Here is a 21,433-nt window from a genome sequence, read left to right as displayed (position 1 = left end):
TGTTTTATACTAAAACGTTCTTCTAAAAGTAGGCACACACTTTAATACTTAAAAAGTATACTATAGCAATCACTTTAATGCTAAAAGATGTGTACAGTAACCCCATAGACAGGAACACAATCATCATATCTATAGTATGCACTGTACACAGTTATATGTGCTACGCTTATGCACAACTATCAGTGAATGGGTTTGTGACACCACTGTTACCGTGATACACATGAGTGGTGTTTTTCTGGATGGTGGTGTTATGAAGACTGATGTCATAAGATTACATTGCAATTCAATGAGGCTGCTGCTCTATACCATTGCGGGACACACTGTGATGGTTTGAAGTGCCATTTTAGAAAAATAATGCAACTCCATCCTTTACTACCCTCACAGGTGGGGCAGAGAGTCCTTGAAAGTACTAAATGGGTCAAAGAACAGAATGGGTCTTCACTGAGCACACAGGGATTCGGCGTAAGCAGAAAGCCTTGCATGCATGGATCTTTCTTTATTCCATGCCACGATATTTGCCATCTTAAAAAGTAGGCATTCAAAACAAACAAAAACAAAAATAAAGGGAGAGAAGGAGGGAGGAAAGGAAGAGAGAAGAGAAAGAAAAAAGAAAGGAAGGAAAAAGAGGGAAAGACAGAAGGATGGAGGGAGAAAGAAGGAAGGAGGGAGGAGGCGAAGGAAGGCAGGCAGGAAGGAAAGAGAGTGGGATTTTTCTGGTTTCTTTGGAAAGTCATTTTTGTCATGTGATGTTTTCCTGGAAGTCATCTTATGAGAGGTCACATGATGTTTTTAAGGAAGCTGCTTGTGAGAAGACAGGTTTCTAAAGCAGATGCTTGACCGGGCACGTGGTATTTAGAAAGAGTAGAATCACAGACAGTGAAAGGACACGCATGCATTGCTATGCCCTGCAGCACTTTGCTGATCTCAGGTCTTCACTGGTTGTCACTTCGTAGAGAGAAGTGCACCAAAGAATTTCTTATGGTGTCCCTGCTGATTTTCACTACCTCTGCTGACTTGTGACCATTCAACAGAACATGTTTTTTTCTGGATCAAGCCACTGCTACTGATGTATGTTTAGTGTTTGCTGTAGGACCAGAGTGCTGCTATCATGATAACAAAGAGTGGGACTATCCCAAAGAACTACTACTAAACAGATCCACAACTCCCTTTTCCTATAACCTTTTCTCCCACCTCTGGTCAGTGGGCTAGAAGAGAGGGTGAAGTGTTCTAGAAACCTAAATAAAGTAGGTTTAGAAAAATCCAAGCCTTCAAGAAAGAAAGAAGGGGAAGAGGTGGCTCACACCTTTTATTCCAATGCTCAGGAGGCAGAGGCAGGTGGGTCTCTTTAAGCCGAGCCTGGTTTACAGAGGAGTTCCATCTTGAGAAACAACAAAACAAAACAAAACAAAACAAAACAAAACAAAAAGTGGGCATTTGAGGAGCAACCAGGTCTTAGAGAGAGCCAGGGTCTTAATCTCTACCAAGGGGTTGTCAGCCTGCACCTAGGGTGTATCATGTACACTCAGCATGCCACTCACACGCCTCCTTATGTAACTTTAACTATACCAGTTACTTTCAATGTAATTGAGGCAATACGCCTGACAGAAGCAGTTTAGAGGGAGGATCTATTTCGACTGACAGTTTTAGGAATTTCATACCATGGAACCAGGGAAGCCATGGTAGAATGGCTTAGTCCAAGACAGTGGTCCACATCATGTCTGTGTTTGCAGTGAAACTAGTATGAAAGGAATGTATCCACTGTCAGCTATATAAGAGAATGGCATGTGGGATATAAGCATGTGGGAATGCCTCTGTCCATAAGACACAAGACAGCTTACATTGTAGCTCCTAGGAAGTACAGAGCACCAACAAAAACCAGGGACTGATAAAGCTTTCGAAGGGCCACATGACCTATTTGACTTGCTAGACCACACTCTACCCCTAACCTCAATGTTCTACTTGGTTCCCGCAGCTTTCCTCAGCAGCATGATCCTGACGTCTCCAGCTCTCGGAATCTGTGTAGACTTCACCTCCACAGATGCACGTGTAGTCCTCAGATCCCGACAGTGAAGCTGACCCTAGTAAACATTACCTGTCCTCATAGACTTTCGGTGGTGTCTTGGTATAGCCTTTGCTTTTTTTGTCGCTTAAGCCCAGGAATACACTCTACCAGGAGACTCTCCCAGGGGACACCACCACTACCTCCTGCAGCAGCAGCATCTTTTTAAAGCACATACCTTTCAAAGGAAAGTGGGATGGGTTTGCATTCTTGTACCTTGCAGCTTCCAATGAGAAGGGCCTTTCCCCGCAGCACATCCCTCCTGTTCTGGAGCATTCTTGAACGATTACAGCTGATCAATCTACACTTATGTGCTCAACTTCTTCAAACACACTCCTGTTCCCCAAACTTACCATTTTTCAACTCCGCGGTTTGCTCCTGATTTTCGGAATAAACCTAGGTTAAAGCAGCAAGCAGACTGCAATCTGAAGGCTTTGCTGTCTTGAAAGGTCATCTCCCCAACAAGCTCCCCGCCACTTCTGGATTTGCCCTCATTCAAATACTAGAACATGAGCAGATTCTCAGGCAGAATGAGGCATGAACAGCCTCCAGTCCAGTAGGCAGGGATGCACTACTTCACTCACATCAGAGACCTCATGAAGTCAGTCTGTACTATCTTCAGATCTAATGGTATTCTGAGCTTCCACAGTTCCAATAAAATCAAGTTAAGAGACCCTTAGCATTCTAGGGCTCCTAAATTCACACCTACAAATTTTTTCACGTTTTTCCAACACACTAATTTCAATTTTTTTATTAGTCACTTTTCTCATTGCTGTAATGTGTACCTGACAGAAAACTTAAGGGAAGAAGGATTTATTTTTGACTCATGGGCTCAGAAAGTTCTATTCAGCACAGCAGGCACATCAGCGGGCCTCAGTCGGTGGCAGTGGCAATTTGTAGAAGATAGTTCCTATGGGCAGCAGCCCAGGAATCTGAGAGTGTCAGGCAGAACTAGATGGACAAAACCTTTAAAGAATGACTCTAAGTGATCTATTTTCTACAGCAAGGTCCTACCTCCTAGGTCTCAAGATCTTCAAAATAGCACCACAACTGGGAGATCACATATTCAAACCACAAACCTGTAAGAAACCTCTCAGATTCACACCAAGCCAGCATTCCTCCTTGTCCTGCTTTTCCTGTGGAAATCACAGACACAGCTAGTCTACACTTTCTTCTGAGCCTTCTTGGGTCACCTTGCCAGCAGCTGATAACAGCCTCTGTGGCCTTGCAAGGCATGTAGTGACTCCTCTCTAGGACCTAGGAGTATAATAAACTTATTTCTCCTAAGGCTATTTCTCCTTCCTTCCTTCCTGTGGCCACATCCTTTACCAGATCTAACATATAAATTCCCAGAGCAACAACTATTCTAATTCATTACTAAATAAGCACCTGCTCCCATGCTTAATGAGCCATTCCTTGCAGTGTTTAGAGGGGTTCGGTGGAATTATGGAGTATCCTATCATTAAATGAGGAAATTAGCAAGAAGAATGAGGTTGAAGGTCGAGGCAGTATGGCTGGTGGGTGTGGAATTGGGTCTGGGGGCTGCTGGTTAGTGAAAAATCTCTTTTTAAAAAGGAGACGGGGTGGTGGTCTGTGGTGAGTCTGGACATAGGTTGTCTGAATGTGAGACCCTGCTCTCCCCTTCAAGCTGTTTCTCTCAAAGCAGAAGAAACTGGTTTGAGGATCCCATCTAAGTACTAATAAAAAGCAAGAGCATAGGCATTAAGTATAATACCCTGCAGAGTGTTCAGTGTAACAACTTGTAAGCAGCCACTCTCCTACTCCTTACAGATGAAAATTAGCTAAGGGTAGCCCCTACACTAGAGGGAGCATAAACAGTAATTGTAGCAGTCTGGAAAATGCTCAGCCTTGTACCTTTGTGATCACATGATGTGATCTCTGCATTGGTGATGACAAAAGCCAACATTTCTCCGCACAGCACACAGCTCTGTGTGTGGATCTCAGCCAGCAATATCCAGGAGTAAGAGTGACCAAGGGAGTGCAAAGACTCTCTGTCCAGGGCCCTGACATAACCTTAGATCCAGGAATTCCCATTTAAGGTCTAGAAGCACTGAGTGCTTCTGGTCCATCCTAGACTCTATGGAAAGTTGCCCTTCCTAGTCAAACTGCTATAGCTGAACCACCATTCTGCACCCTCCACATTGGATTTGATTCCATAGATTGCTTGCCCTAAAAGGTTGAAATTACAGTGTTCATATTGCGATAAAAGTCCTTGCCTTAGCACTCCTGTTATTTGTTAAAATGCGTAATAGCCGTCTCTAAGAACCTGGCATTAGAGATGGAGGGGGCGCACTGGGCCCTGTGCCAGCAGTAATTGATGCATCTCTGAGTTAGCAGAGGCAGCTGTGTGTCTTGAGTATAGGGTCCTAGAAATGGGGCTGGATGGAAGGGTCATGAATTTGCATATTGTGGTAAATCACCTATCCAAAGAATACAAAGAGGACCCTGTCAGACCTCAGTATCAGTGGGACATCACACAGGAAGCCCATTTGCAGGTATTTGACCAGAATCAGGAAAGTTTTTCACAAGAGTGGCCTATCTCTTGTCTCCCTCAGCATGGGTCTACCTGGTTTTCTGTGTTCATGTCGCAATATGAACACTCTTTGGAAAGTAAGCTGATAAAATAAACCCCCCATCAAAGTGTTTAATTCAGTCATGTCTCACTAAAAGGTGTAGCTACTACTAATCAAATTTCAGCCTAGAAGTTCAAGAGCTCAGATTTTGTCCTTACCAGGGAGGAGGCCTCTGAGAGGTTATCCAACTCCGTGTGATCAGCCCTAAATGGAGCAACACTTAATTGACTTAGCAGGAGATGTGTATTCATGCAGGCCTGTGTATGCCCCCACCGTGTGTGTGTGTGTGTGTGTGTGTGTGTGTGTGTGTGTGTGTGTGTGTGTGTGTGTGCATGATGCTGGAGGAGCTTCAGAAGGGAGAATATGGATGGGAATGATGTAAACACAGGGTTTGTGTATGAAATTATCACAAAAATAACTAAGTAAATGTAAAAGGGGGGTTAGGAGAGATTTTGGAGCAGACTAGTTATCTAAGACAAGTTAGACCTCACTGGCTGAGAGTGTTCAATACCCCACCCCTTCATCCAGCTTTGCTCCCCACAAGGCCTGTGCAGAAGGATGTATCAAATCTGCTTGGAAGGAGGAAGGGTGGCTCTATTTTTAGAGTTCATTGCAAGATTCCCCTTCACCCTCAACCAACAGAACTACTGAAGTGTCAATGGTCTGAAGGGCACCTTTTCAGATGAAGGATCCCAAGCAAGCTCACCACTCATCTGAGATCAAGCTGTGCATGGATTGATCTCCAGAACCATGAGTATGCCTTCCTCCGAAGTGTGGAAGAGTCAGAAGCTCTCATCTCCCTCCAACATAGGACTCTAAGTGGTGTGAATACACCCAGCAATGCTTTGCTTGCCCCACGTTCTCCTTGAGACTCATTTAGTACAAAAACTAACAGTCAATATTTCCGTCACCCCACTTTTCCTGCTAACTGTCATGACTTAAGTACTAAGGGCAAGTCAGGGGTGCTCAAAAGGAAACAAAAAAGAATTCCAAAAGAGCTCTGGGCACAAAAACAGCTTTAAAAGATGGGCATTCATGGCTCATCTTTTTTAGTAACTGGGTGACTCACCCTAGTCCACATAAAGCAAAGAACCTTAATGTTACAGCCTGCTTTGAAGAAGAGCTGCCTCCGTTGAGTTCAAAGAGAATAAAAAAGTAGGTCAGTTGCCCAGGGTTTTTAAAGAAGAAAAAGGAAACACACACACACACACACACACACACACACACACACACACACACACACATTTCCAGTGAAGCCACCATTGTCTTGGTTCCTAACCAAATAAAATAAATAAACTAGTAGGTTTTGAATTTATATCAAAGTAGCAACACGAATGCCAAAGAAACACAAGTTATTTAAGCTGCTTGTGCAGTAACTCCCTCCATGTCTCCCTCTGGCTTAGTGTGTGGGAACATTCTGAGCCTAAGGAACAGGGAGAGGGTGGATCATTTCCTGGTATGCTGGTGTCAGCCTTGATCATCCCTCAGGGCCAGTCCTGGGACATGGTTACTCACAGAAACCACAATCTCTTCTCATCCCTTATCCACCCATTTATGTGTCAAATGCTCATATTCCAACTTATGAGGCATTCTTTTATTTCAACCACCCAGGACTCAGAGGAAGCACACCCTTGTCGATGGTGACCATGTTCTCATGAAAAGCCCCTGGCCAGGCACTGGCCTCAGAATGTCTCACTTTGGTCCATTTGATAATTAGGTTGAAAGCAAGATATTTTTCCTACATTGACCAAGTATTGTTCTTAAATACAGAACCTGGGGTCTAAGTTTATCTTCTTCCTGCTCAGATTCTTTCTGTCTGACTCTAGGTCCATTCCTGGAGTCACCTAGCTGGTGGTTTCCATATCAAGCTACATGTATCAAACCTCTGGTATATTTTTTCTCATTACTTATCTCCAGTAGAATTTCCCCATGGGTCACCTCTCACTAGTCTGTGAGTTTCTTGAATGGAAGTGGTAACATATTATTGTTTTAAATGAAACTGTCTTGCTTAAGCTAGAGGCCAAAAGATTAAATGCAGGGGATCCCTACAGGGTCATCTAAAAAGAGGAGAGAGGAAAGTGCTCATACATCCCTAAGTTCTCCCACATCCACCAGAGAGCAAGTTCATTGAGTCTGTGAATGCATAGCTTAGCCATTCCTCCATATTTTTCAACAATGCCAAAACTACTTGGTCATGGAAAATCTTCAGCCTCGCTGACATGTTTCTGTGACTCCCTGAGCTCTTGCAATCAAACCAGGTTCCATCAGAGACCAGCATGTTCCAGGAAGAAGTCAATAAAGGATTTACAAAGGGACAATCAACCTGGAATAGAAAGCATTGGAAACTAGTATTGACCGGAAGTCAGAATTCCCATGGGGCATGAGAAAGTTTAGGGGAAAGACAAGTGTCATCTGAACCAGGAAGGTTCATGGAAAAGTAGCTCCTCACAGGAACCATGTGTAGAGAAAGGTAGACTGGACTTAGCTCCATTCCCACAGAATGCAGTCAAACAGGTAACTCTACCCAGGAGAAGTCATCCTCTAGGACAGAGACACAGAGCAAGTATGGCAGGACTGTCCTCCTTCTAAGATCTAGAGATGATGACGTGCCACATTAGCCTTCTAGAGAAGCATGCTCCCTTCTACAATAAACCCCTGTCTGTGCTACCACTTGGAGCTTCCAAACTCAATTATTTTGTCCTTATATCACCATTGCTATGATGGATGGAACTGAGACTTATAGATAACAATGGCAGTTCTCATGGAAAATGACTTAAATCAATGCTATTTTATTGAATAACTACTATGTGACATAGATTTACATGTAGACAAATGAAATATTTTGTGGTCCAAGATTTCCAGGCTCATGATTTTGTTGCCTGTGTTGAGAAGACAAATAATAGTGCAAGTCTTGTGTCTGGGGCCAAATCAAGTCATTACATGTAATAGAAAAAGCAGTGGACTTGAGGCAAGCCATCTGCTATGGTTTTAATAAGTTTTTCCCAAGACCCAAGTATCAAAGCTTGGTCACAGTTTAGTTAAATTGCAAGGAAAAAGAAAATGCTAAATGGTGAGACATGCTGGGAGATTTTGTATCATTGTTCTCCAAGGAGATTATGTGATTCTATCTCTTCTTGCTTGCTTCCTGACCACCAACAGGTGAGCAGCTTTCTCTGCTGTACATTCTTACTGTGATGTGATCCTTCATCACAGGCACAAAAGCTACAAGGTCAAATGACAATGGAAAGGAACCTCCAGATCTGTGAACCAAAATAAACTTATTATTTTCTTAAGTTGATTCTCTTAAGCATGATGTTATAGTAACAGAGAGCTGACTAGTGCAACACTGGGAATCTCTTCCTGGCTTTGTTGTTCCCATGATGCATAACCTGACAGTGCATTTCTCCTCAGGACTCCATCTCCTTTAGGAGAGGAGGTATAGACCCAAGTGACCTCTAGAACTGGGCCCTCTGCTTCTGTGAGCCCTCAATGGCAAAAAATCTGAGTGGTTCTGAGGTGCATGGAGCAATATAGTCTGTTGTGGTCAGAGAGGCCACAGTGAGGGAATGTGTGTTGATCTGAGCCCAGAAGAAGTGTATATGGTGAATGTTGCAGCCAAATGGGGTGGTACCTGCCAAGTTGCAAGGGCCAAATGGATCTGGTCCAAGTGAAGAGGCAGCAGCCCACATCTCCAAGAGAGGAATAAAACTAGACCACAGGTAACAGGAGCATCTGTGGGGGCTGGCAGGAAGGAGGTAGTTGTCACAAGCAGATGCTGTGTACAACTGAAACCCAAAATGTGTTTTCCCTCGCTTAGCTAAGCTGAAAAAGTGAGATCCTCAGAAATCAGATAAGAGCCAATTCCAGGTAGTTAACTCAGAAATCAAGTGCCCTCTAGCTGTGTTTCTAAAACACTTAACAGTTTAAGTTACTCTCTTGTTTATAAGACTTCCAAGAGTCCCTCTGCCTGTGGGAACAAGTCTAAACCCCTTAGTGTCACACAATCCCATCCAATCTCTCACAGTAAGGCTGGTCAGTGCTGCACTGGGCAAGCTACTGGCTAGCTATACTCACTGTTGTCCAGATGAGCCTCTGTCTATGCCATGGATGATCATTCACCCACAAACTTAGACAGTACTTATTGAGCACTAACTATATGTTATTTCTTGTGTCCCAGTTTGAATATGAAATGTCCCTCACAGTCTTATATGTTAATGACTGCATCTCCAGCTGGTGATGCTATTTTGGGAGGTGGGGTTGATTTCTCAAGTCTCACTTTTTCCAGTTTAGCTGACTGGGCGAAAACAAGTTTGAGGCTTCAGTGATAGGCAGGTTCTTAATTTGACAGGAACACACTGGTGCTTGTGACTTCCAGCCTCACTGTGTCCAGCTCCTCTACTTAAACAAAGTAGATCCCAAAGTAACAAGCCTTTGAAAGTAATGATTCATCCCCAGTCCCCTCCATTCCCTCTGCTTCCTGATTGCCATGAACTGAAGAATCTCTCAGCTGTGTACTTCTACCACCACAGTGTTCTGTCCAAGTGAATGAGGCCAAGCAACCTGGAACTGACTGAGCCCTATGAGTCATAAGCCAAGTAAGTAATATCTCCTTTAAAAAGAAAGAAGAGAGATGGTGAGATGATTCAGTCAGTAAAGCCCTTGATGTGCAAACAAGGAGAACTTGAGTGTGGATCCCCAGTACACACACAAACAACCAGACATTTTGTGGGCATCCATAATCCTCTCTCTGGGAAGGTAGAAGCAAGAAGATTCCTGCAGCTTGCAAACCAGCTAGTCTTGTCCAGTCCGTAAATCCAGATTTAATGAGACACTTTGTCTCCAAAAAATAATGTAGACTAAGCCAATGAGTACAGGCACTTATAGCCAAGCCTGAGTATGATCCTGATATCCACTGATATCCACATGGTAGAAGAATAGACTCCCATAGGTTGTCCTTTGACATCCACATGAGTAGTGTGCCACATGCACTTGCACATAAATCAGCAATCATGAATGAATGAATAGATAGATAGATGGGTAGATAGATAGATAATGAATAATAAATGTAAAAATATTAAATAAGAGAAGTAGAGGGAGATAGCTGGCATTAACCTCTGGCCATTATACACATGCTTATACATGCACTTACACTCATGTATGCATGTTGCGTGTGTGCATACATACATACACACACATGTATGTGCACACACTCAGGAATACATACGCATGCATACAAAAGGTGAGGAAGAACAACTAACAGTTGTGTTCTTTTTCAGATGTCTTGGTCACAGCTTCAGAAAAGTAACCCATGTGGCCCAACTCCTCTGGTGATCAGAGAAGTTACTAGCCCTGCATTCCAGCCTGGAGAAATAATCTAAGTCTGCCTTTGTTGGTATGTGGAACGGCTTTCGCCTCCAGCGGTGATGTCGCTGGGTCACCTGCAGGCTACAGGGACCTGCACATCTGTTGCCTTGGCAACGGTCATATATTCCCAGCATACATTTGGTTCAGCCCCACCTTTACCTGGGAGCAGTTACATCACAGTTTAAATAAAAGGTAGACCTTTTCTGCCCCCTTCCTCTTTTTAATCTCTTCCTTTTTGATCTCCCCCAAACTTGTCTCAGTCATCCCCAATACATCTCTTTCATGTGGGACCATTAGAGCCCTCGTGTGGTCTGTCCAAATGCAAGTCTATCACAACAGTTTTGTGTTGTTGCAACAGAATGTCAGAAACTAGGCAATTTTAAAAGGCAGGGAAGTTCATGAGCATGGATCCAGCACCTGGCAAAGACCATGCTGCTATATCACAGCATGACAGAGGTCATCCCAAGAAAAGAGAACTAATGTGGAAGCGTTAATCCATCCTCTAAAGCCACTAATGCCACCACAGGAACCCCATTCCCATGACTCCACTTGTGCCATATTATCTCTCAAAACTCCACCTCCATAAACCACTAACAAATCAAGTTAAGGATTGTGTGTTCAACCTATGGACCTTTGGAAGACCCAGAATCCAGGGCTGAAGAACCTGAGAGTTAAATAATAATTTCAGCTCTGTTCATTGCTAGTAGAAAAAAGTACAGGCTACTATGTAGAGAGGGGATGGAGGGCTTAGCCCAATATGGCAGGCTAGGAATGCTGTGTAAAATGTCATGCAATGGCACAGGGAGCTGTGTAAGTAAAGAGAGCTTCCTAGTCAGAACAGCAGATGGGGTGTCTCTTTGAAGCTGAATCTGGCCAGGTGTAGACACCAGCCTCTTAGGTCAACCATCACAGAAGATGCAGGAGTCTTCTTGGTAAGGAACATATTTGTTATTCTGAGGGCAACAAGGCACCATTGGGGTTGTAAATGTGAAATAGCATGACTGTATTTCTCCTCTGACCACCCCATAGACAGTAAGCTTCTACTTTAACAGATGCTAATGGGGTGTTATGAGTTTCTGCTCTTGCTTCCCCCAGGTCATGACAACTTCCTTCAGGCAGTCACAGCACTAAATGTGTGTGTGTGTGTCTGTGTGTGTGTGTGTCTGTGTGTGTGTGTGTGTGTGTGTGTGTGTGTGTGTGTGTGTGTGTGTGTGTACGCATTTGCTTGATTTGGTTAGGTTTATTCTGTCCTTGTGCCCTTGAGACAAATCAAAGACCTGGAACCCCACAGATGGTCAATGATGGCTTATTAGCAACCAAATAAATGAGTGAAATACTAAAGCTGCAGAACTCATCTCCAGCTGGCCTCTACTTTCTCTTGTTGGTAGCTCTTCACAATAAATATAGAATGCTCGGGGACCCAAGAACCTGAGATGAGGAGAGACTGGACAAAACAGCCCAGGTTCTATTCAGGTCTTTAAATACACATACTCAGATATTATTTGCTTTTGCCTTTGAACTATGCAAGTCCTGTTTTTATAGCCCATAATAAACCCAAAGGTCTGCTAATCTGTGGCGTCCATCAACTGTGATGCAAATGGATCACACAGATGAAAGTTCAACTCCTTAGAAAGCGTCCCTGGGCTGGAGAGCTGCCCATCTATGACTAACAACTTGCCTTTTGTAATTCATATACCTTGTAAGCAAGGTTATTCTGTCTCTTTGGGCTCAGAGAAGCTTATAACCAGTCCACGGTGGCTTTGTTTCACACAAAATTCTAAGGGCCCCTCCCCCTCTGGTGGGTGGCCTGTCTTTGGAACTATTTCTTACACAAAAAGAATGTCTGTGAAATAAGCCAAGCACAAACATTTGAACACTTCCCTATAGCACTTATGCACAAAATCTTAAAGAGTCAACCTTAGAAGCAGAGAGTAGGATGTGGCCATGGGTCTGGTCGTCTAGAAAGCACAGGAGCTGTGAGTCAAAGGTCACAAAATTTCATTTAAACAGGGAAAATGAATTTCAAAAAATCCATTATACAATGTTATAGTTAATAATGATGACCTATTCTTGGGAAATTACTAATAAAGATGTTATGCTCCCATCACAGGAAAACAGTTAAGTTCCACAGCATTCCACAATGTATTCACAGTGCAGAGCTTTATGGGACACACCACAAATCTGTGTGATTTTTATTTGTCAATTTGAAGAAAAGAAAAAAAACGTCATTTTTGTCTCAGACTGAGAGATATGTTTTCATCCTTGCATGAATCCCATGCAAGCAAGAGCCTGATGACCCAATAAAAATGCCTGGTTTGCAAAGCAATGGAGGGTCATGTAAGAGTAGACAGTGTTTAGCTTTTTTTTTTCAACTCAAACACATAGAAAATAATTTACAGTATATCTCTTATTTGGTGGTGAATCCATTTAGGTTAAGAGGGAGGGTTAGGAGTGGGGCTCTTTCTAAGTACCTGTCACAAGAAAAACAAAACAAAAGATTACTTGAGTATTTCCCCTGGAGTTCAAGGCCAGCATCATTTGACATTGGGGTTCTTTAACTCCATGCACAGGACCAAAAAATACCCAATAGCATCAGTGTCACAGGTTTACCTACACAGGCCAGGAGGAAACGCCCACTGAATTTACATTGCTGGATGCTCACAGTGCTTTCCAGTCACGGGATGTGATGTTGATGAAAGACAGTTAATTCAATTTCTACGAAGAAATTGATTAATGGACTGGATTAAAAAGAAGTCCCTTGTGTCCGCAGCCTTTGCCAAGCATACCAATTCTGTGTGATCTGGCCTGGTTTATTCCTTCCTTTCTTAACTGACACTTTGACAATATATACTCAGGCACAGTGGGAAGAGGGAGGGAGGAGGGGAGAAAAGATGAGAAGCCAAAGATTAAGGATAGATGCCACCTCTATATTTAATTAGTTCTATTAATATTTTAAAAAATAATAAAAGGGTTCTTTATGGAGCATGCTTATCTTGGGATTGTTCTAGGAATTGACAGCTTTTCTGGCAGGATTCCACCAGAGGTCCCCAAGGACCCCATATTTCCTCCAGGGAGAAGAGGAATCCTTTTCTATGTGTAGAGTGAATGAATGAAGGGGTCACAGCTACCTTGAAATTCTACTTGTAAGGCCTAGGGTTGGCTTCTCTGTACTTGTCACACACAGAGCTCTTCCCCAAGAAATGCCTTTTATATTATTTATGTGAAGTTGGGAGGGGTGTTCATTTGTGTTTTGATGTGCAGAGGTACGTGTATATGTGTCTGGGGAGGCCAAATGAAACCCCAGGGGTAAACCTCAAGAAACGCACACCTTACTCTCTCATTTCGAACTGACTGTCCAGCAAGGCCAGGAGTCTACCTATCTCTGATGTCCCTGTAATGGCATTAGAAGCACAGTCCACTATGTCTGGCTTTTAATGTAGGTGCTGAGGTTGAACTCTGGTCTTCATGGTTGCATAATAAGCATTTACCAATCGAGCTATCTTCAGCCCCAACCCCAGTCTGCACTTGAGAGAAACCATGACTCCATCTCCAAATTCCAGCTAGCCCCACTTGATGAGTTTTTTATTTTTATTTATTTATTTATTTTTTGGTCTCATGTCACTTTCTCACCAACATGGCCATACAAAGTACCTGCTTTCCTCAATGTTAGAGGGCATTAATGACTCTAATGGCAGCCTCCATGCTTGGGTTAAGTTTTGTATGATCCCTACATTTTTCACATGCCTCAAACATCTGCAGCCAGTTTAAAAATTTATGTTCTGAACTGGGAGGAGAAGGGTCCAAAGAAATGACACTTCTGCCTAAGATCATTAGCTAACATATGGGCCCATGTGCATTCAATTATATAAGCCCAATTTCATAATCCTCCTGACAAACATGGAAGATTCTAGAAAATGGCATGCACACTACCAGGGCTGACTTCTGGCTCTACCCTTCCCACATTTTATCAATGATGATATCCATCAAGTATCCCTATTTTCAGCCTCGCCCTTCATGGCTTTAGTTAGGAGCAGCTTTCTCTTGGCTTCCCATCCTTTCTCCTTAGTGCTCGCCTCACCCTTTTATACTTGGCCAGTCAGAAGGAAGCTGATGGAACTCCAAGCAGGCCTGCATTGACTCTTCTCTAAAACCCAGGAAATCATGGTAAATAATTTATTCAAATGAGCCCGAGGATGTTGGGCAACATTTCATTATAAAATAAGTCAATTATGACTTTCTCAAAAGAGAAAGAAATCCCAGTTCATTGAAAAACATTGCAAACACAGACGGTTTTTCGTTTTGTTAGATTAAAAAGAGTGGGGAAAAAATGAGTGGAATCTCATTTAAATAAGAATAACTTACATTGACTAAGTCACTTTGGTGAGTACTTAAGAGAAAGCGCCTCCTAACCCAGCCACATCTGCCAGATGCCTAGGCTACTCTTTTTAATTAAAAGTCTGCTCTTGTTGGAAGGTTAACTTTGAACTCTTAAGGCTATATATAACACATTAGGACACAGGATCAGTTGCTTATAAATATGCATATATTCATATCATTTTCTCATGTGTGTTTTCTGGGGTGGATTTTGAGTGTCTCTGTGGGTACTGGAATAGGCTTCTTTCTTCCAGAACCAGTAACAAGGAACTGGATTTCAAGAACCTGTTTATAAACCAGACTGTAGCTCACTCCTGTAGTACCAACTGCTTGAGAAAGTGAGGCAGACAGGGTTTGAGACCGGCCTGAGCAACAGAGTAGTGAATATAGGAGAATCTCAGCAGGACACCATGACTTCGGCTCTGTAAACTTTGGTTAGAATATTCAGATTGCAAGTGAACAATCTTGACCAAAGAGAAGGGCGAGCAAGAGCCTGGGTTCCCAAGGTTTCAATCAAAGTTTGGGCTTCTCAAAAGCAAGAAACATTCCTATTAATTCCTCTTTGAATATCAGTACTACTGGTGACAAAGGAATGGTAATCAATAAGGATATGTAGCCTTGTAGCTCTCCTAGACTCCAAGTAGAGTGTAGCTGAATTATCCTGAGAACATTGGACTCAGAGTGCACTTTTGGGTGTTCTACTCCCAACCATCACCATGTCTGACAAACCCCAACATTTGTACTCACACTCACATGCACCTAGTCCCTTGATGGGTATGTGTGTGTGTGTGTGTGTGTGTGTGTGTGTGTGTGTGTGTGTGTGTGTGTTCTGATAAACCTATATGGCATTTGATTCTGCCAAAATATTTATCACCCAGCTAAAAAAGCCCAAAAACTCTTATGTATTTCCCTTTCCTACAGTAAATTGAGGTTTGGTGAACTGCAGCTGCAGCATTTATCTCTGAATAAGCACAAAGTGAGAGACGATAGGGTGGCAGGAAGGATGGAAGACGTGTACATGAGTGGGCGAGCAGGTGAGTGTGTAGCTGAGAGGATAGATGATTGATTAAGTGGATGAATAGATGGATGGATGGATGGATGGATGGATGGATGGATGGATGGATGGATGGATGGGTGGATGGATAATACAAAGCACCAGTATAAATTGGCATGAATAGTCAAGGAGGTCTCACAGTCCCATGCCACTAAAAGAAGAAAAAAGACTGGTCATAAACAAAGTCTACATCTAAATACTTCTCTTTTCTCTAGCACCAGAATTTGGCTTTTCTCTGGAGCCCTTCCATCCTTGGACAGGAAATTCAAAGAATCATGGTCTGCCTTCTTAGCAGACTGCACCTGAAAGTACAGGCTCTTGCCCACTGCCTGAAAATATGTCTAAGTGCTCAGTCGTTTTCCAAGGACCTGGAAAGGACTTCACTGAGCCTCTATGCCTGGACCACCACAACTGTAAGTGTAGACTCCATTATGAAGAAGTAAGAAAAACATTTTCAGAATAAAGGAGATAAAGGGATGAATAAATTGTTCTGAGAGTCCACAGAGGGCAGGTTCCTTACATAATAGATCTCTGCTGTAGAGTTGAAAAAAAAGAGAAGAAACGTGTGTGATAAGTACAATACCATACACGTCAGCAAACACATCTCATTAGGTTGTTCCCACAACCCTTCTGTCAGGTAACTAAAATCTTGTGTCTCTCAGATACCCAGGCACACAGCCTTACAACGACAGCAAAACTCAAACCTAGGACCGACTCCAAAGTCTAAGGGAAATTGTGTTTGTTGTTGCCAAGAGCATGACTTTGCCAAGTGACAAGCTGTAAAGAGGCCCCCCTTATTAAGATAAAACAGTACCTCCCAAGGTTTAATCTCAGCTATCACTGCCTCTGGGTTGGAAAAGCAAGCAGAAATAAGAGGCTCTTGTGGCTTTCTTTAAAGTTCCACTTCCCCTCTGAGTTCTGGCATCTGCAGCCCAATGTGGCTGCCTCACTCGCCCCAAAGGACTTTTTCCCGATTTTAAAGCACTGTCCAACTATATATGCAAGTCCAGCTCATGGCTCCAATTAGAACAACTGAGGCAAATAGCCTATCAGAAAAAAAAATCTACCAAATAGTACAGAAGAGCAAAAACAGAGGAAGTACACAGAGATCAGCATCTAACACCCAGGCCCCTAACCCCAACCCCAACCCCAACCCTAACCCTAACCCTAACCCTAACCCTAACCCTAACCCTAACCCTAACCCTAACTTGCCAAAAGTGAATCCACTGCATGGCCTGTCAGTTCTAACCACAAAGGGGATCCTTAGTGTCCACCTGTAGCCAAAGTCAACAGGCAAAGTTGGGTTAGGTGAATCTAGAGAGAAAAGTCTGGGGTACCCCAGCCCATGGGTATAACATGAATACTCAGTCAGGTTCACCCATGAGACAGGCACAACACCATATTTACTGGCACAGGATAGCCAATCCTGGCAGACTAAACAAGTGGACTCTCTAGATCCAGTCCCATCACTCTTTACTTCTAGTCTTCAAAGGTGGCCCCCCTGTGCATTGGTCACTGCTTTTCCATCAGAGACAACAGAATGGGCGTATTCAGAGAGAAAAAAAAGATACACTATAATGAATTAGCTCAGGTGACTACAGAAGCTGCCAATTGCAATGTCTGCAGGCAACAAGATCTAGATTTCAGAAGACGCTGGTTTATTTGAACCATCAAACCATCCCCTGCAGGCTTATGCATTTGAACATCTCAGTTTCTATTTGTAGGTGGTGTTTTTGGAGGCAGCAGAGATTCTACAAAATAGAGATTTGCTAGAGGATCCGAGTCACTGAGGAAGGGCCTTGGTGTTAGACAGACCAGTCCTACTTCCTGCCTGCTCTCTGCTTCATAACTGCAAACACAATGTGAGTTGTCTCACATTCCTGTGTCTTCCTCATCATATGGATTTTATCATTGCAAGCTGTCCTTAATAATCTGATCTTTGTTAGGCATTCTCACAGCAATGAGAACACTAACTTATATAGCTCCAATCCCAGAGACAGCAGACTTCAGTTTCAGGAAGATGCCATAGAAGTTGCAGTTTAAATCTAAGGACAAGAAAAGACCCATGTCCAGTTTGGCAGTCAGGCAACAATGTCCTCTTGCTCAGCTGCATGCAAATTTGTATCTGCTTATTCCAGTCCACAGGGCAGATGGATCCCAGTCTCATTTAAATACAGAAATCTGCACAGACACACCTGAATAATGCTTGATAGCATTTCCAAGTTCATTCATAAAATTAACCATCCCACCCTTTGGCTGTACACCCACTCTTCTTCCAGCTTTCACCAAGTTACCCCTGGACAAGCCATACTCACCCTTTTTTTCTTCTCAAACTTTTTTCCAAACAAGACCCATGGTTTAGTTCATCCCAACAGGATCTCAGAAACATTAACTTCGCCATACACTGTTTACGGTGATATAAGCACAAGGTGAGGCCAGTGCTCCTTCTGTATCTATAGGAATGAAAGAATCATGCTAAAAGACAATTTCTGAATTAAATACAAGAAGTTCCTAGCTGGGGAGAGAAGATGACACAGTTCTTTCTAGAAGGTCAGGCTTCGGGTGTGAAGTTCGAAAGATGATGGCATCTTATTCCTGGAAAACGTGAACCCAGAAGCAATGACATCAGCTGCTTATCTGCAGAGAGGAACAGCAGTCAGTGTAACAGAAGGGCTTGAGGAAGATGCTCAGGCTGCATGCAGGACGTTCATGAGACATGCAAGGGAGGATGGCTTTTATCCCAGCACGGAAAAGATCAAGACATCACACATACTGCTGTTTTTACACATATCCCACAGAGCTCCAAGACCTGTCCATCAAAGAGGCTGCCTCATGCTAATCTAAAAGCAAGGAACTTGCTTTAGTCAACGAGCAGCTCCAACATCAACACAGTGTCCAGAACTAACGACTTTGTCAGCAGATGATTGCATTATAGATGGAAGAAAGGAGGAAAAAACTTGGAAGGAAAGAGAGACAGAGAAAAGGAATGGAGGAGGGAAGGAGAGAGGAGGACAGGGGAAGGAAAGAAGAAAGAAGTAACAAAGAAAAAGAAAAGAAAGAAGGGAAGGAGAAAGAAAGAAGAAAAGAAAGAAAGAAAGAAAGAAAGAAAGAAAGAAAGAAAGAAAGAAAGAAAGAGGAGGAGGAAGGAGGAGGAAGGAAGGAAGGAAGGAAGGAAGGAAGGAAGGAAGGAAGGAAGGAAGGGAAAAGAAAGCAGTGTAGGTGATAAAAGAGAAAGAGATGAAGGAACAGGGAAGGAGAGAGAAAAGGAGCAGGGAATTCAGGGAGAAGAAAGGAAAGAGAGACATGGAGAAAGAGCAGGAGAAAAGGGAAAGGGAGAAAGAGGGAGGTAGGAAAGGAATAATTGTCTGCTGAGCTCTTACAGAAACATAAAGAGGTAAAGCCAGAGGCGTTATAATTCCCACTACACAGTGGCGAAACTGAGGCACAGAGCATCCAATGCTAACTCAGGCTTCCTCTTTGCTTCTGTCCTTACCACCCAGGGTCCTATGTCTAAAGTTATGCCACTTTGCAGATGATTCAGAGGAGGCTTGCAGCTACCACAGTTCTCGCCAGCCCAGTATCTTGCCAGCTTAAGTCTGGTCCTAGCAACTGATTCTCATCTCAGAGGCTGCTGTGTCCACTGTGGCTAGGCTATTTTAGGATTTGGGCTCCCCAGCTCCCTCTTTGCTTCTGCAGTTACACAGCAGGACCAAGAATAGTCTTTTCAAAAACTGAGCACTTTTAAACCAATTTTCTCAGTCTCATACTTGGGTTCTCATCCCCAAACTTGGTTTGTGTCCTTTTACTCGGATTGCTTTCTCCTATGTTGGCTGCTTCCCCTCACTCTCCCTTAACATTTCAGCTTTTCACTCTATCCTTTCTGTAAGTCCATCCTCCTTTCCCTGATTTCCTCCAGTGCAGACCTAGCTTCTGAAGGCCATGCTTTAAGCTCACTGGTTCTGCTCTGATTTCACCTGACCCTTGGAGAGATGGTTGCTGTCAGCTTCTTCTTCCAACCCAGGTTGTGCCAAAGCACTGACCACATGGACCACTTCTGCTAGCCCACAGCTGAGCTGGGCCAGAACCAGGAGGGTACAGAGCCATCAGGGAGCAGCTTCAGGAGGAAGCAATTTATGTAGTGTGGCCTCTAGTCTCCTACTTGACAGGCTTTGCCATTAACTGGTCTGGGTAGAACCTGCTTATTTCCAAGTTCCCTTCATTTTCATGATTTTACACTTCAAAGCTGGTTCAGGACTCATGTCTGCTCCTGCAGGATGTTAAGGTGGGTGTGTTCCTGCTATCTCCCAGCAGAAGCAGGCACTGGTCATGGGACATACTTCTTTATAGCCAGAGGCTCCTGGTTCAGGGTCAAGCAGGGTGAGCAGAGCCACTCTTTCCATCCAGCATCTGCACTTTCTGTCCCATTCAAACTCTGAGTCAGAACTCAAAAGAAGCCACCACAGGCAGGTGGGCGGATGTCATATGTAGGAAAAACATTGGCTCACACTACCCTTCCCTTCCTCCTCCCAGAAAAACCACAGAAAAATGTTAGGTACTTTGGGGTCCTGTGTCTTCTCTCATGTGACACAAAAGAAACAAATCCTTCTAGTTCATGTGCTGTTTGTTTGTCTGTCTGTTTGTTTGTTTGTTAGTTTGTTGCTCCTGCTCAGTCCTGGGGACTCAATAAGGTCTTTCACTTTCCAATGAAGAGCAAATTCTTAAGCAAACACATCAAACAAAAAAGACAACACTCATGGTTTTATTCTGACTCCAGGTTAAAAGTCAGTAGTGTTGCTATGTGTACTTTTCCTGGGTTTTGTCTGGGCCTCATGTCCTTGGAAGGATAGACCACTCAGACACACATAGCGGATGCATAAGAGAAAGCATTTGAGAGTGGCACAATCAGCTCTTTGGAAGCAACTCCATAGGGCTGAGCATTGCGCTCTCCCCAGCTATCAGAGGGCATACTTTTGCCCACTCCCAATAATAGTAGAAGCTACATCATTTGTGACATCTGCTTGGGCTGCCAAGATGTTGTAGCTGGGTTACAGGCCACCTCCTGTCCAGGAAACAACTACCCATACCTTATACAGCTATTACTGCAGAAGAGCTGGAGGTATTCTGCTCAGGAGGTCACACAGGTGTCTAGAAGGGCCTCTTCTCCCCACTCTGCCATATCTCCAGACAATAGGAATGAGGTAATTGGTCATAGAAGCCCAGCCTACCCCCTTCTTGCTTCTTGGACTTTAGACACCCTCTAAAGACCTCCATGGCCATTTATTTTTCTCTTCTCTTATTCAAACCTTCACAACATAGTAAATATTTCTAAGGCTAGGCAGTGCCTAAAAGCACTCAAAGGGTGGAAACTGGCAAGGACCCCTAGGTCACCACATGCTACTTTTGACTGTCATCTGTCAAGCTTCTGAGCCCCAGGAAAATATCAGTAGCAGGGAGGTTTCCACAACAGACAGAGAAAACATTTCCCTATCACAGTATGACAACAGCAGCATCCATCACTCTGTCATCTTCAGTCCATCCATGGAAATGACTGGGACTAAGGCTTAGCAACCAAAGGGCTTTCAGCTCAGAGATGCAGCCTCAGTTACCCAGGGAAAAAAAGCACAAAAGAAAATGGTGAAGGACAAGGGACTTCCTCCCCATTCAGGATGGGAACAAGGGCAAGGATGGAGACAGTGGATAATTAATTTACAGGAAGCAGAAATCGAAGTAAAGATAATAGGGTGCAGAAGACGTAGCTCATTTGGTAGAGTGTTTGCCTAGCATGAACAAACCTCAGGTTCAATATTTGGCACCCTATAAACCAGGTGTAAAGGTGCGCAACTGACATCACTGAACTTAGGGATATAAGTTGGAGGATCAGAAGTTCAACTGGTAAGTTAACATAATGAGTTCAATGCTACTGTGGAATATGTGAGACCCTGTAGATAGATAGATAGATAGATAGATAGATAGATAGATAGATAGATA

At 43.4% G+C, this 21,433-nt stretch overlaps 1 long non-coding RNA gene across 5 annotated transcripts in view; it reads left to right on the top strand.

The window, feature by feature from the left end:
- Positions 1–876: 876 nt before the first annotated feature.
- LOC134481983 (uncharacterized) overlaps positions 877–21,433 on the top strand; it is a 30,866-nt gene continuing 10,309 nt past the window's right edge. For 3 of the 5 annotated variants that reach the window (XR_010057944.1, XR_010057941.1, XR_010057943.1), the window contains exons 1-2: positions 877–10,209; positions 15,661–15,858. This is a non-coding gene — a long non-coding RNA (uncharacterized LOC134481983). Of the gene's footprint in view, positions 10,210–15,660; positions 15,859–17,169; positions 17,308–21,433 lie in introns of those variants that run through there. The other 2 variants (XR_010057942.1, XR_010057945.1) reach the window with 2 other exon arrangements.

This window comes from Rattus norvegicus, chromosome 15 (genome assembly GCF_036323735.1).
Source record: "Rattus norvegicus strain BN/NHsdMcwi chromosome 15, GRCr8, whole genome shotgun sequence".
NCBI classification, from domain to species: Eukaryota; Metazoa; Chordata; class Mammalia; order Rodentia; family Muridae; genus Rattus; species Rattus norvegicus.
The sequence above is the reverse complement of the archived record's forward strand: the minus strand, read 5'-3'. Positions and strand labels throughout refer to the sequence as shown.